The sequence below is a fragment of the Rhinolophus sinicus genome, chromosome 14 (genome assembly GCF_057876585.1).
Source record: "Rhinolophus sinicus isolate RSI-liver-muscle chromosome 14, RSI-T2T, whole genome shotgun sequence".
Lineage (NCBI taxonomy): Eukaryota > Metazoa > Chordata > Mammalia > Chiroptera > Rhinolophidae > Rhinolophus > Rhinolophus sinicus.
The window spans coordinates 85,670,001-85,683,786 of NC_142514.1; positions in this window are offsets into that span (position 1 = coordinate 85,670,001).

The following is a 13,786-nucleotide window of genomic DNA, read 5'->3' on the forward strand; positions in this document are numbered from 1 at the left end:
CTTCATAGGTGGAGGACCACTTGATGACTTGGCTGTTAGAAACTCTATAAAATAAGTCATGGAGCATAATTACTCTTATGGTAGATCAGGTGTTAGTGACAGAGGGTAAGATGAAGTCTCTGAAAAGGATGACATCTGTGATAAGTTAGGGTAGATGTACATATTAGAAGCAAGCACTATGCAATAGAAATATAATGTGAGCCACATATGTAACTTTTAAACTTTCTAATAGCCTACATTAATAAAATAAAGTAAATTAATTTTAATAATACATTTTATTTAAACCAACATTAACACATATTATTTCAATTTATAATCAAAGTAAAAATGTAGAGCTGTTTTACTTTTTTGTATGAGGTCTTTGAAATTTGTGTGTATTTGACACTGACAGCAAATCCTAATGTGAGTGAGCCTCATTTCAGGGGCTCCACAGGCATATGTGGCTGGTGACTTGTGTCGAGCAATGCAGTTCTAGCTAATTAGACTTGGAAGTGGAGCCATTGAAGTTTACGTTGTAGGAGTTGAGGAAGTCTTAGAGCACTAGAACTTCCTAGCTCACAAAATGCTGTTTAACCAATACTGACCCACAGTATAATGCTTCCAACACTGTTTCAATTGTACTTGTCATTCCTAACATAATTTATCGGATACAAAAATGTCCGGATACAAAAGGTGTTCCTGGAGATAGGCTGAGTGAGCTCTTCTATGTTTCAGGAATTAGTAACTTCTCAATAATTTTAAAGAAGGCCTACTTCAGGTGCCATCTTCTTCTATGCTTTGTACATGAGGCCTTATAAGGAGAGTATAATTGCTTAGGTAAATTAATATTTATTTATTATTCTTACATACCCTTAAGATTAGAATTTGTGTTCCTGTGTTAGTGTTTTCCAACCTTGTCTGTGTATGAGAATTATCTGTGGAGCCAGGGACACTTTGGGAATCGTAACCTCCAGGGGTGACTCCTGGGAAGGTATGCATGAGTATTCCAGATTTTCCACAAGGCATTTTGATGGACTGCTGGGGTTGAGAACTACTATTGTGGACTTAGTTCCCATGTCTACAAGGTAAGAATGGACATGGAAGGTAATAATTCTCAAGAGTGATAGCTGATTGGTCCAGTTCTGGAAAATGGGGAAAGAGAAAGTTTTATTACTCAAAAAGTAGAGCAGAATGGAAGGAACAACAAGAAAGAAACTTTAGATAGAAAAGCCAGGAATGATTTGTCATCTTGACAAAAGCCAAAAGTAGCCAGACATTGACGTAGGTAAGGGTCATACAATGTCTATTCTGGAACACAGTCAACATTAAAAAGTTATCTCTATCTATCTATCTATCTATCTATCTATCTATCTATCTATCTATCTATCTATCTATCATCTATCTATCTGGTCTCTATCTAAACCCATGTTTCTCACTTGCCTTTGGGAGAGCCTCCAAAAGAAAACATTCAATTGCAAATGAGATGTGCAATTTTATGGTCTGTAAAAAGGAAGAGTATTTGAAATATGTAAATTTAGAAACTGCTAGATATTATAGAACACAGTGTTTCTTGTTACTATAATAAAAAGAGAACATTGATATTATCTGGCAATGTGGTTACTTAAGTAAAATAGAGTAACTACATGTTTCCCCCACAGTATTATTACAATGAGCACAAACTCATCCTATAAGTAAACATCAATACATTTCTATCTTTTAGATGCTTTAAAAAAATAAAACATTAGTAAGTAATAGCAGAATTCCAATACTACTTTATTTATCCAAGTTATTTCAAAGCAATCTGCAATTATTGGGTAAATAGGTATTTAAATCATGAGGAAAATATCTAGGGGAGAGATTTTCTAAAAATAAACCTTGGATAAAAGATTTCAAATTTGTGATGGATTAAGTCCCTTAGTATAGGATAAAAATAATTAAAGTAAGTACACACCAATCGTTAGGAGTAGGCAAAATAAGCAAGTACTGAGTGATATGATTTTACGATTGCTTGGAGCACCCCCCCCCCAAATCCTACCTGAACACTCCAGTGTTAAAGTGTTTTTTAGAAGCTTATTTATTTTAAGTTTCTCCAGGGAAAATGATAGTATGATGCGGAGCTGACATTATAAATTGGTATCAGTTATTTTTCCAAGGTGTGAATGAAAAAGCAAAAAAAAATACAGCGAAGCTCTCCGAGGTTCCTGCCATTGCCAGGTCTCCTTCCAGCCTGCTCTGCCTCCGCCCTGCCCCTTCACTTTTAATGAAAGTCTCCTAGGCCCTGCTAACACTCATCTTTCCATTCCTTTTGGCCTTTAATTTGTAGGCAGACAATTAGCAAACACATTCAACCCTCTATTTTGTATAATCCCCAAGGAATTTACATATGTCTGATTCCCCCTCCCCCCCACATGTCCTCTGCTCCATCTTGCCTAGAACTTCAGCTTGGTGTGTGTAGGCTGCTTTTTGGATGCCAGCTCATCTTCTTTGATCACTGCCAGCTATACCCTGGTCTGACGACGATTAGCTTTATGAGAAAGGGAAATTCAGAATTATAGTACTTAAAAAGGGAGAAAAGCAGAGAACTCACAAGTGCTTAGAATTTTGAAAGAGAGAGGAGTTGATTTATGGTTCTGAACCTAACAAGGGTTTGAGGGCTGGGTGGGCATATTTAATAATCTGAACATATAATATGGTGGCACTAAAAGGATAACGGATGCCTGAATTCTAAATGGCAGTAAATTAAGATGTGGGACAGATGTGAGAAGGAGCCACGGAAAGGCTTTAGATAAGAAGAAATAATTATAGAGATGCATAGTAAAACAGTTAAACTAATGGTGAGTGATTGAATTGCACAAAAACACAAAGCTTTTGGTGAAAAATCTGAGATAGAAAGGATTTTTTTCTTTTTATCTCCAACTTTCACTGAAGTTATTTCAAGTATCCTTTCCATTCTTGCTTCCCTTACCCAAAGTCCTAGGGGAGAGCATTTGATTGGCCAGACTGAGGGCACTGGCCTGCTTCATGGCTTTATCACAGGGGTAGCTTCTGTCAAGCCTTTCAGCTTCTGCAGTTGGAGACAGGAATCTGGAATTATTGGAGCATCAGGACAACACACTTTGGGGACTAGGAAATTGTGATGCTATTAGGAAGGGGAATGGAGGCAAGAGAGCAAAGTAAATCAACCGAAAACAATCTGGACACAATTCTTATGTCTTGGATTATTTAGTGACCATATCCTGTTTATAATATCAGTACAACACAAAAATGGAAGTAGTATATGTGTGAATCATTAGACATTAAAATAATTTATACAGTATTTTGCGTAGGGTACATATATATGATATATATATTATATATGTGTATATATATATATATATATATATATATATATATATATATATATCATATACATGTATCGTTTCTTCTTCTTCACTTACTAAAAAGCATATTGATTGAACATCTCCTATTTAACAAGCACTATGCTGGATATGGGAGATACAAAAGTGAGCACAGCACACATGGATGCTCCCTGTGTTCATGAAACATTATATGAGCAAAGTCACATTGAAGGCAACTTTTGAGATTATAGTTGACTAATCCAGATTAATCTGGCACGATCAAAAAAGCAATATTTTCTTATATAAGATTTTTATATCTATTTCAGAAATAGTATTTCTTAAATTGAGTGATTATTTGTAGAAGTATGGGCAAAATAGGAAAAGTAAGTAAGTGTGTGTGTGTGAGAGAGAGAGAGAGCGAGAGAGGGAGAGAGAGAGAGAGCGAGCGAGCGAGCGAGAGAGAGAGGGAGAGAGAGAGAGACTAGCATAACTGGGATCCAGTTTAATGCTTAAGCTGTGTTCATCCTAGGGCTGGGCATTTCTGAAGATTTGTGGCTTAAAGTGGCCAGAAAAACCGTAAAGCTTTTTGATGAAAAAAACTGAGATAGAAATTTAGGTTTTCTGCTATGTCAATAATGTGGTTACTATCTTAGCAGTTGGACAGAAATTACTGTGTTTTTCTTTAACCTAGCTCCTTTTAAATATTGTGTGAAATTAAAAAAAATACTTTTTGTCCATCAGTGTAAGAAGTTATATCATCTCAATGAAATTCCAAACTTTGGAATATTAAATCCAAACTTTGCTAAACAATCTTTAGCTGCCATTTGCCTCATTCATTTGTTGCATTTTCATTTTAAGAAAGATGAAGATGACTCCTGGGAAAGGGCTAATACTAAGGAAAGAGATAGTCAGGCACACAGACTAATCTAATGCAATATCCTAGGGCCAGTGAGATAATGTAGCTTTGATTATAGTACAGTGTTTGCCAATCATATTGTCTCATGGTCTAATTCTCAGGCATATTCCTGGGTCTTAGGGAGAGGGACTTGGAATAAAAACTGAGTTTTCTGTCAGTTGTTGGGGATCTTAGAAGCTCTACCTGCTAACCTGTGTAACGTGGAGGAATACTATGTGAGAGTAAAGGATGTATACCCCTACATTTGGTGTTGCCAATGGAACATGGGATGGATAGAGGCATGAGTTCAAAGTTTCATCAGACCAGAGAAGACGTTGGAGAGAACACAGCATGGCCTATGATGGGTACCAGCAGGAATCAGCATTGGAGGAGACAGAGGTCACTTGAGGTGGCCACAGCAGCAGCTCTGGAATTGACAGGAAGTGGTTTCCCTGTGGAGTGGAGGCGGACCACTGATTTCATGGTGGATATGGAGACATCTGTGGTTTGAAGAGCACCTTTGTGAGCATAGAATCCTTGACAGCAGGGAGCAAAACAGAAGTCTGAGCAGTTGAGAAAGAAAATAGCAGATGTTACAAAGAAGCTGAGAGAAATAAGTTTGAGTGTATGTAACCTAAGGCCTTCCAGCCTTTTAAAAGAAATGAGAGGTAATTTGAATTAAGCATAGGAGATTCTTAATTTGAATAAAGGACAGGAGATAGTAGTTGTGCTTGAGCTAGAGAATTCCTGGATGAGGATTATAATTGTGACCATAAACTTACTTTCAGATTGATGTGGCCATTAGAAATACACACGTACAAAAAAACTAATGAAAGTAACATATAAGTATACATGTTAAGTGCATAATTCAAATTGTCTGAGCAAAAGCATGATGAGGATTGTTTTTTTCCCACAGTGCACATAGCCTCGATTATGAAGTGATCTACGATTTAGAAGTAATAACATGTAAAATTGTTCACAGTGTTCTCATTTTTATCTGTTTTTCCCTTAAGATGGAAAACAGGTGATATAAGAAATGTATAGAACATTTGAAAAATACTTTCTTGCTTTGAGACATTTCAGCTATTGTTAAGAAAAATAAAATATACGGGAGAATCGTTTGTGTTAGGTTTATTGAACTGACCTGTGTTTGTGTCTTTAGTTATCATTTGGCTCCTAAGTGATTTGAATTTCTTTATTGACTTGGGAGGCTAAAAATAAACACTCAGGAAAGCATTCTTCCCACTTAATTAATGAAATATTTTATGTAGCTATCAGATGAAAAAATCGATAAGTTTATACAAATTTACACCTACTTTCCTGTTCCCCCCCTTTTAAATGTAGCAACAGAGAGTTCTAGAACAATGTATATCCCTTGGAGAAAGAGCATTTTAATCAAATGTTCGAGTTTTAGGAATTTCGATTGAATGAAAATAAGTTTTAGTTTCTCCTCAGAAGGAACTACCTAACGTCCAAGTTATCAGACAGATTTACCCAGGAAATCAGCAGTATCTCTATTTGCATTGTCACTTTCTAGTTCTATTAGTGCTAAAATTGAAACCATTGGTAACACTTTACCAACTATTAAGCACAGTTCTTTTTTCTGTCTTCTCTTCAAATTGATGTTAGTGAAAGCTTCAATGTATGACTTTGTTTGTAAAATAATATTTTATAAAATCTGTCCTAAGTAGTTGGTTGGAGAAAGAAGAATCATTTTAACATTCAGAGATATTACCTCATAACTAGTAGTTCATTGATGATAGATGGATTCAAACATTTAAATGACTGGATTTATTTATGCTAGTGAAATTTCTATACCTTTAAAATAAAAATGTGAGCATAGGCATCTATATAATGGTAAAAAGGATGGTTAAGAATCTTAGAATCATAAAAATGCTAGAACTAGAACAATGACTTTCCTATATAAATAGCTTCCTCATAAAGAAACTGAGAGAAAAAAAACTTGTTTTCTGATTTTCAGTAATGCAACACTGAATTGTCTACCTACATCCTCTTAAATATTTGGTAAAATTTTTCAAAAAATTATTTGTTACCAGAATAAGAAGTTGCACTGTATCAATGAAATTCCACACAAACTTCAAACTCCATGAGACCATGTTGACTGGAGTTCAATAGTTGCATTTCCATTTTAAGAATAATTTTACCAGAAAAGTTTTTACATGACCTTCAGATTTTATACTATTAGCATAAATTAGTCCTTAATCTCCAAATAATTCCACTTAGAATTCCTTTTGAATACTTTCTGTTTCCTATTAAAGAGAATTCAATAGAAAATAAGATTTTATTTAGCCTTCATAATATTAATTGACCAAAAACCTTATTTTAATAATCCATGGGAAATCCTGAACCCTTTGCTTTGCAAGTTATAGAATTTAGTTGTCTATAAATCAGCATATATTTTTTACAGAAAAGATTATTAATTAAGGTTGTTTAAATTAAATCTAATAATCCATTATATTGATTGCTTTTATATTGAAGTGGGCTGTAGTGTGATGAAAACATTACTACCTGAATGAACCCTTAAATATAATACATAAATCCAGAGTAATCTTAGATCCATGAGGAAGACATATTGTTAAATGAATGAAGGCACAATCAGAAAGATTAGAGGGGTGATTGATGTCTAATATCAGCTACTTCCCAATTTGAAAGACAATATTCAAAGCTGTGTATATAAATTCATTTGTATGTAGAATAATGTTTCCAGGCTTCAAACTAGAAAGAAAGAAAACGACTTTGATGGAGGTTTTCTTATGGAGGACTTTTAATACGTGTAAAAAACCCCCAGTATATTTACACTTAACCTTTGAATTACCACCATTACTTAATGGGAATAGCTTCCTGTTTAGAAGTTAGGTACTTAGGGACATGCTCTAACTGTGAGATTCAAGGTCCAGAGGAATACATGATGCATTAATGCCTTGGGGTACTGTAGAATAAAGCCCTGTGGCAATTATGCACTCAACAGCACTCTAGTGGTTTGAAAGTTAAAATGCCTCCTAATTTACCATGAGGGAAGGCCTTAGGGGAAGAAAGAATATGGCTCAATTAATTAGTACTTGTTAGCAAACTTCAACTATTACCCTATTTAGATTTTCAAATCACTGATATATCAAATACCCACAAGATTTGAAAAGGAAGTAAGAATAAGCAGTTGAGAAAGCTAATTTGTCCAACATGGCACCAGCTCTTGAATATAATGTTAGCAGCAGACCAATTTTCACAGGTTAGCCTGTCTACAGAGAAGGGAAATGGTATCAATTTGCTATTTTTAACTGTGTTGTTGCTTATGCCTTTTAGTTTCAGTTTCTATGTAAGATTCATACTCTTGATGACAACCTATGGATTCCTATGAAGGTCTAATATAAATAAATTAATTTTTGATAGTTATCTGGAGTTTTATTATGGGTATTGGTTTTTTTATTTACTCATTATATCTCCTAAGTGGCTATTGTTCATATTTAGAAAAATTAATGATTCTTAATGATTATCTGGTTGTTTTTCAAGCTATTATTCAAATAATATCTTCCTTATTCTAAAAGTTTTTCTGTCAAATCTCTTTTATGTTTTCATGGTATAGAATCATATTGTTATCAGCTAATCATTATACAAAATATAATTATTTTCAATGATTTTAGCTCATGTTTCATCCTTACTGCTTTGGCCAAAATTTCTAAGAGAATGTTGAGTAAGGATATTGATAGTGAACGTTCAAGTCATACTTTGTTTTTATCATTAGGTTTTTTGTTTGTTTGTTTATTTGTGTTTTGTTGTTTTGTTTTGATATTTAGTATAATGAAGACTTTGGCTTAAGATAACAATTCTTTATCATATTAAGAAGTATTCTTATATCTTTTCTTAATTTTATAAAGGTTATAAATTAACCTTATAAAAATAGTATTTTAATGGATTTAGTACAGTAGAGCATGCTTGAGTCTGACATAGTTCCTGGTAACCTATATTCTATTTAAACCCCCTGATTCCATTTATGTTTCATATGTATATGTAAACTGTCTGGCCCTGTGGACATTTAATCCTGAAATCTTTGTACTGGATTTTCAAAGTGGGGAAAAATATGAAGTTTTCCTCATCTATTTATAAAGTTTATAAGAATCAAATTTAATTATGGCTATCTAGGCTTCATGTCTTTAAAAGAAATAATGTTCAGCAGAATATCTGAGTTTGTACATTTTTGGTGCATGGCTATAATCGCAGAATATAAATTGTTTAGTTAGTTATTTAATCTACATGCAGGTCTTGTGTTTATTTAACTTACAGTATATATAGAAAACATGATGATTGGTGATAAAAAACTGAGCTAAAGCAGATGAATTCACAGGAAAAGAACAAGAATGAGCCAATAAAAACCTCCTGAGTAACAGATGCATTCAGATTTTCTTCCTCTAGAGCTAATGTAGCTGATTTGAGAGGAAGTGATTGCCTCGTTGAGTCAGGACACTTCTATGATTCACACTAACCTTTCTCTGGTGGGCAATTTCGTTCTCACTCTTATAGCCCCCAAGGAACTGCATGGGTGCACACTGGAGGATTTCCTGACCAAAGTTCATGGACGGTGTAATTTAAGTAAAAGCCTCGATTACGTTCTGTGCTGCTCTGAGTTAAATGATAGGAAAACCTGGTATGTGTGGAAGGGCTGAGGCAAGTGTGTGTGTTTTTCTCCCCCAATTCAGTAAAAAATAACACAAGAAGCGCATTAACTGATGTTGATACTAAGCATTGAACAGTGAATGCTAGGAAGTTGGAAGCAAAAATAGAGTACTGAGGGTATTGATAAGACCAATTTACTGATTTATTAGCTCATGTATCACATCCAGTGGCTTCAAAGTAGAACCATACATATATATATATATATATATATATATATATATATATATATATATATATATATATATGCAATTGTCAGATTATTCATCTGAGTATAACAAACAGTGAAATATCAGCTATATTAAATCTATTGTATGAATATTGCTAAATGGCCTACTTTGAATTTCCCAGCAGATCTGTTAGTTTTCCTATGAGATGATTTTAGACATCCAAAAGCATATTCTGAATGATTAGGGCATTTTTAGGAATTTATCCTATTATCAAACAGCCTTCTGGTAATACCCACACGATCCTAAAAAATCTCATTTTATTAAATCCTGACACTAGCCAATGAAGCATGAGCAGAGGAACTGGTGTTAAGGTGAAGCCTGGTGTTTCCAAATTTGTAATAGGTTCCATGTGTTTTATCATCTTAAATTCTGCCTACTGTGTTTGGGTTATTGAGTTCTTAGGGCAAGATAGACCAAAATAAAGGAGAATCATTTCAATATTTAATAGTAAGTTCTTATTTGATTCATAGGTTGATTTACGTTATAGCAAGCAATTGGCAAAACAATATTAGTAATAAATTATTATTTATTTATTATATGTATTGTAATACATATATGTTATGTATTTATAATAATTATACATTATTGCTTCGCTCTCTCAATAGTCTTGGCAGCATAGTGATTTACTCCTGAGTGTCATTCTTAGTTTGAAACAAAGGTGTACACCTCTACCCCTCCCTGGGGTGCACAATCACCTTATCTGGCTCTATCTTTTCTCACATCAATTGTAGCCATCCATAAAATATAAAATATGTATATGTGTTGCTTTTATTCTTCCACTCACAGAATGTAACTCTATGAGGGGAGGGATTTTTGGGTGTTTTGTTTTACTGAAATAGTCATCTAATAAGCATTCAATAAGTTTTGGTTGAATGAATGAAAGGATATGAAATATCATATCAGCATTAAGTGATGCTGTATAGCAACTTAAAAATAATTTGAGCAAAAACATTAGTTAAAATAGATCCTGGGATTAGTGAAGAAGTTTAGTTTCAATTCTCACTTTACTCTTTTGTAACTTTAGGAGGCAGAGAAAAATTGAGGACCATCCACTAAGAAAACATGATTTTCCTGTCTATGCTTTTGTGATTTTTCTCTTTTGTCTGTGCTTCTTGTGTTAAACATTCCTTTGTCCAGTCCTTTTGATTTCACTAATTCCTAATAGAGTTTTAAAACTCATTTCAGGTAGCAATTTCTCCAGGAAGTCTTCTTTGAAGTCCCCAGTATGGGTTATATGCTCTTACCATGTGCGCAAACAGAACTCTATCCCTTAGCACAACATTAAATCATACAGACTGTATATATTTAACTTTCTTGTTCTTTCCGTGGGCTATGAACTAGAGGCAGGGGCCATGGTCTTTTGTTGGATTTTTAAAATCCAGACATAGTGTTTGGTTCCTAGAAGCTACTCAATTAAAAAGAAAAGGGAAGGAGGTCTTCATGAAAAAGGGAGAGGGGAGGTGAAATAGAAAGAGAGAAGTAAAGGGTGATAACTCGTTGCCCATTTTAATCAAGAACTAATATCCAGACAACGAAAGGATTTGGGTATCACAATAGGTTTCCAAGAACGATTTATTTATGAATTCAGATGATATTATGAGTACCTGTGTGTGCCAGGCATGAGTCTCCACACTGAGGGGGCTGCAGTGAACAGAGATAATGTGATTGCCCTCATTTTAGTGGAAGAGGCAGATATAAGCAAGTGTAATATCATATGTAAAACAATACATAATGTGATATAAGACAGTATAAAATACATATAAATTATAAAAATATATGAATTACATACATATGTAATGTGATGTGGAGTTTGGGGACGTTTAAAGGGAATCAATGTTGTATGTCAAGGTTTGCTTCTTTGCTTAAGATCTCTCATAATTCTTACTTGTAAGGTGCTATTTGCTCTATCCCAGAATATGAAATACAAAGTAAATCACTCCAGGAGTGGCATTTATAACTTACATGTGTGTCTCAACTCATACTGAATATGGAAGGAACAATTTGCATAGATTTTTGAAACCATACGCAGATCTTTGAGGAGCCCATCTCCCACTTGTGTACAGAAGCATCGAGCCCTGAGGGGAGACAGTCTGGAAGGTTCCCAGTATGCAGGCCTCCTTGCACAGCTGGGCAAGACCCTAATTCTTCAACTGATAACACGGATGAAAATGGTTTGAAAACCTACAAACTAAATAAACTTCTCCAGACTTTTGGTTAAAAATGACTTAACTTTGTTTCATTCTCCCTGGTCTCAATTTACTTAGCATTATTTACTAGTAAGTCATTCAGTGGACAAAGAATTCGAGTTTTGTATTGGTTAGGGGAGTTTCTAGGATATGGGTATCAATAGTTGACTGACACTGCTACGGCACTATAATAAGGAATACACTAGCATTTTTGTTTTAATATAGGTAAATTATTTTTCCAGCATATGGAAGACTGCACTTAGAGTATCACAGTGCTTTGTGGTAGAGGGGGAAAAAACACACAATTACTGTGAATGAGGTAGAATAGCTGTGTTATTGCAGTACATAAGACTTTGATTACATACTGCCAAGATTCATACCAGCCTAGTAGTTGTTGACAGATAAAGTAACAAAAATGAAACTCATTTATTTTTTCTTTATTGAGACCTCAAGGAAAAGCAGATTTTCAGTTCTTGTACTTACTACATTGATAGAACAGAGACTGACAGCAAAAATGTGCCAGTCCAGAAATATAAATTAAACGTAGGTTCCTATCAAAATTCCATTTAGTCCTGGAGAAGGAGCTGCTGTTTGGATTATTTTTGATCCTAAAACAAATATACAATGGAGTATCACAGTATACCTGGTATACATTAACCCTTTTCTGTAAGCAATACTTTCAAAATTATTGTTTTCAGTTTGCATTGCTTTATTACTTTTGCAGTATTTGAGGCTACTTGAATTATCATCAGAGTAGGTTACATTTTACTGAATGCAAATTACAAGTAACAGGCATATACTTCTCAGTCTGCAGGAAATATAAAACTAGATTTAGAAAATTGATAACAGATCTTTTTCTCTATTAAAAAGACCATATTCGATGCTACAGTTTGGTTATTGTGATAAGGACAAAAGTAAGCGGGAAATGTAAAGTGAGAATTTTTGGTTTGTGTTGTTGAGATTGTTTTTGTGTATTAAATAAAATTCAGTGTAAATCATTTGTACCTACACTTCATGTTACTTAAGTTGGCATAACAAAAAGACCTGTAATCAGGCCTCTTTCACTTTCCTCCCTTTTTTCCTCCCTCCCTTCCTCTCTTCCTTCCGTTCTTCCTCTCCCTACTCTTTCTCTTTCTTCTTCTTTCTTTTTCTCTTTCTTTCTTTTTGTTCAACTATCAACTTGGAAATTTTGCTACAGTTTCTCATAATTAAGACACTGAATTTGACTATAAAATTCTGGACACAGGAACATGATATATACTTAGTGAATGATATACTAGTGAGTAAATAGAGTTATTGGTGAACTCTAAACATAATTATAATCCAACAATGTCCATTTCTTAAGTATGTCCTAAAAATAATTTTGCTTAATTTTTAAATATTATTTTAAAGTTTACATTTGATAATTTTCTCATTAATTTTTTTAGCAACAGAAAGATAGCATGAACTTGTTTCTTGAATTACCTTTTCTGACCTTTTCCAAGATGATAATTACAAAAAAGGGAGGCCTGGAAGTCTTGTAAAAAAAATTAAGCTTATAAAGTAGGTAAAATGGCCCTTCTGTACTGGTGTCGATTTCAAAATTAACATTTTGGTTCATGTGCTTCTAATAATCACTGACCCTTACTTCATGTAGTTTCCACAGGAAATGAATACAGCAGAAATTACTTTGACCCACCGATGGATGAGGAAATAAACCCAAGGCAGTGTGGGATGGAGGTCAGCAGAGAGGGTGAGCTAGAATTAAATATGTAATTTTTGTGTCAGAATATTCTTTTCCATTCATGAAAATGAGGTGACAAAGATCACACATGCAGTTCCATTTAGATTTTGCAGCTTACGATTTAAATGGTAAATTTTAACCACTAACAACATGATGGGAAGTGAAGGTAATTTTTGATCAAGGACAGCAAACTGGTCAGAAAGGAGAAGCAGGTATTTGCTTTCATTTGATGTTGCTGTGAGCAGTTTGATGCCATTATGAAGCCCATGTTTTCGTATGAAGAACGTCATCACTTTACAAATGCCATCTCGGCTCTTTGAGTTTAAAATGAGCGGTCTTCAGTAACGTTCATCTAGCATATGAGATTTCCATACATGGTGACTATTGAATTTCTTTCATTGAAGTCACGGAACCACCACTTAAGTTTTGAATCACAAAGATCTAGTGATATGATGCTTTCCTTTACTATAATCTTGAGTCTAGCTGCAGTTGTAAAGTAAGAAGTCAATATTGCTCGTTATGTGTGTACCACTATGCATATTTGATAGTTTACCAAATACTCTAGGGTTTACAAAGTTTATTGATGAGATAGAATATTACTCAGAGTCATTTGCAATCCTGAAGATCAGATTCCACCACTGGGTACCAGTCATTGATTCTGCACTTTTTGATAAAAATTGGGTTAACTCCTCACAAATAAAAGGGCTCAAGCACAGTACAAAGATTATTTTAAAAGACAGTTTTCAATA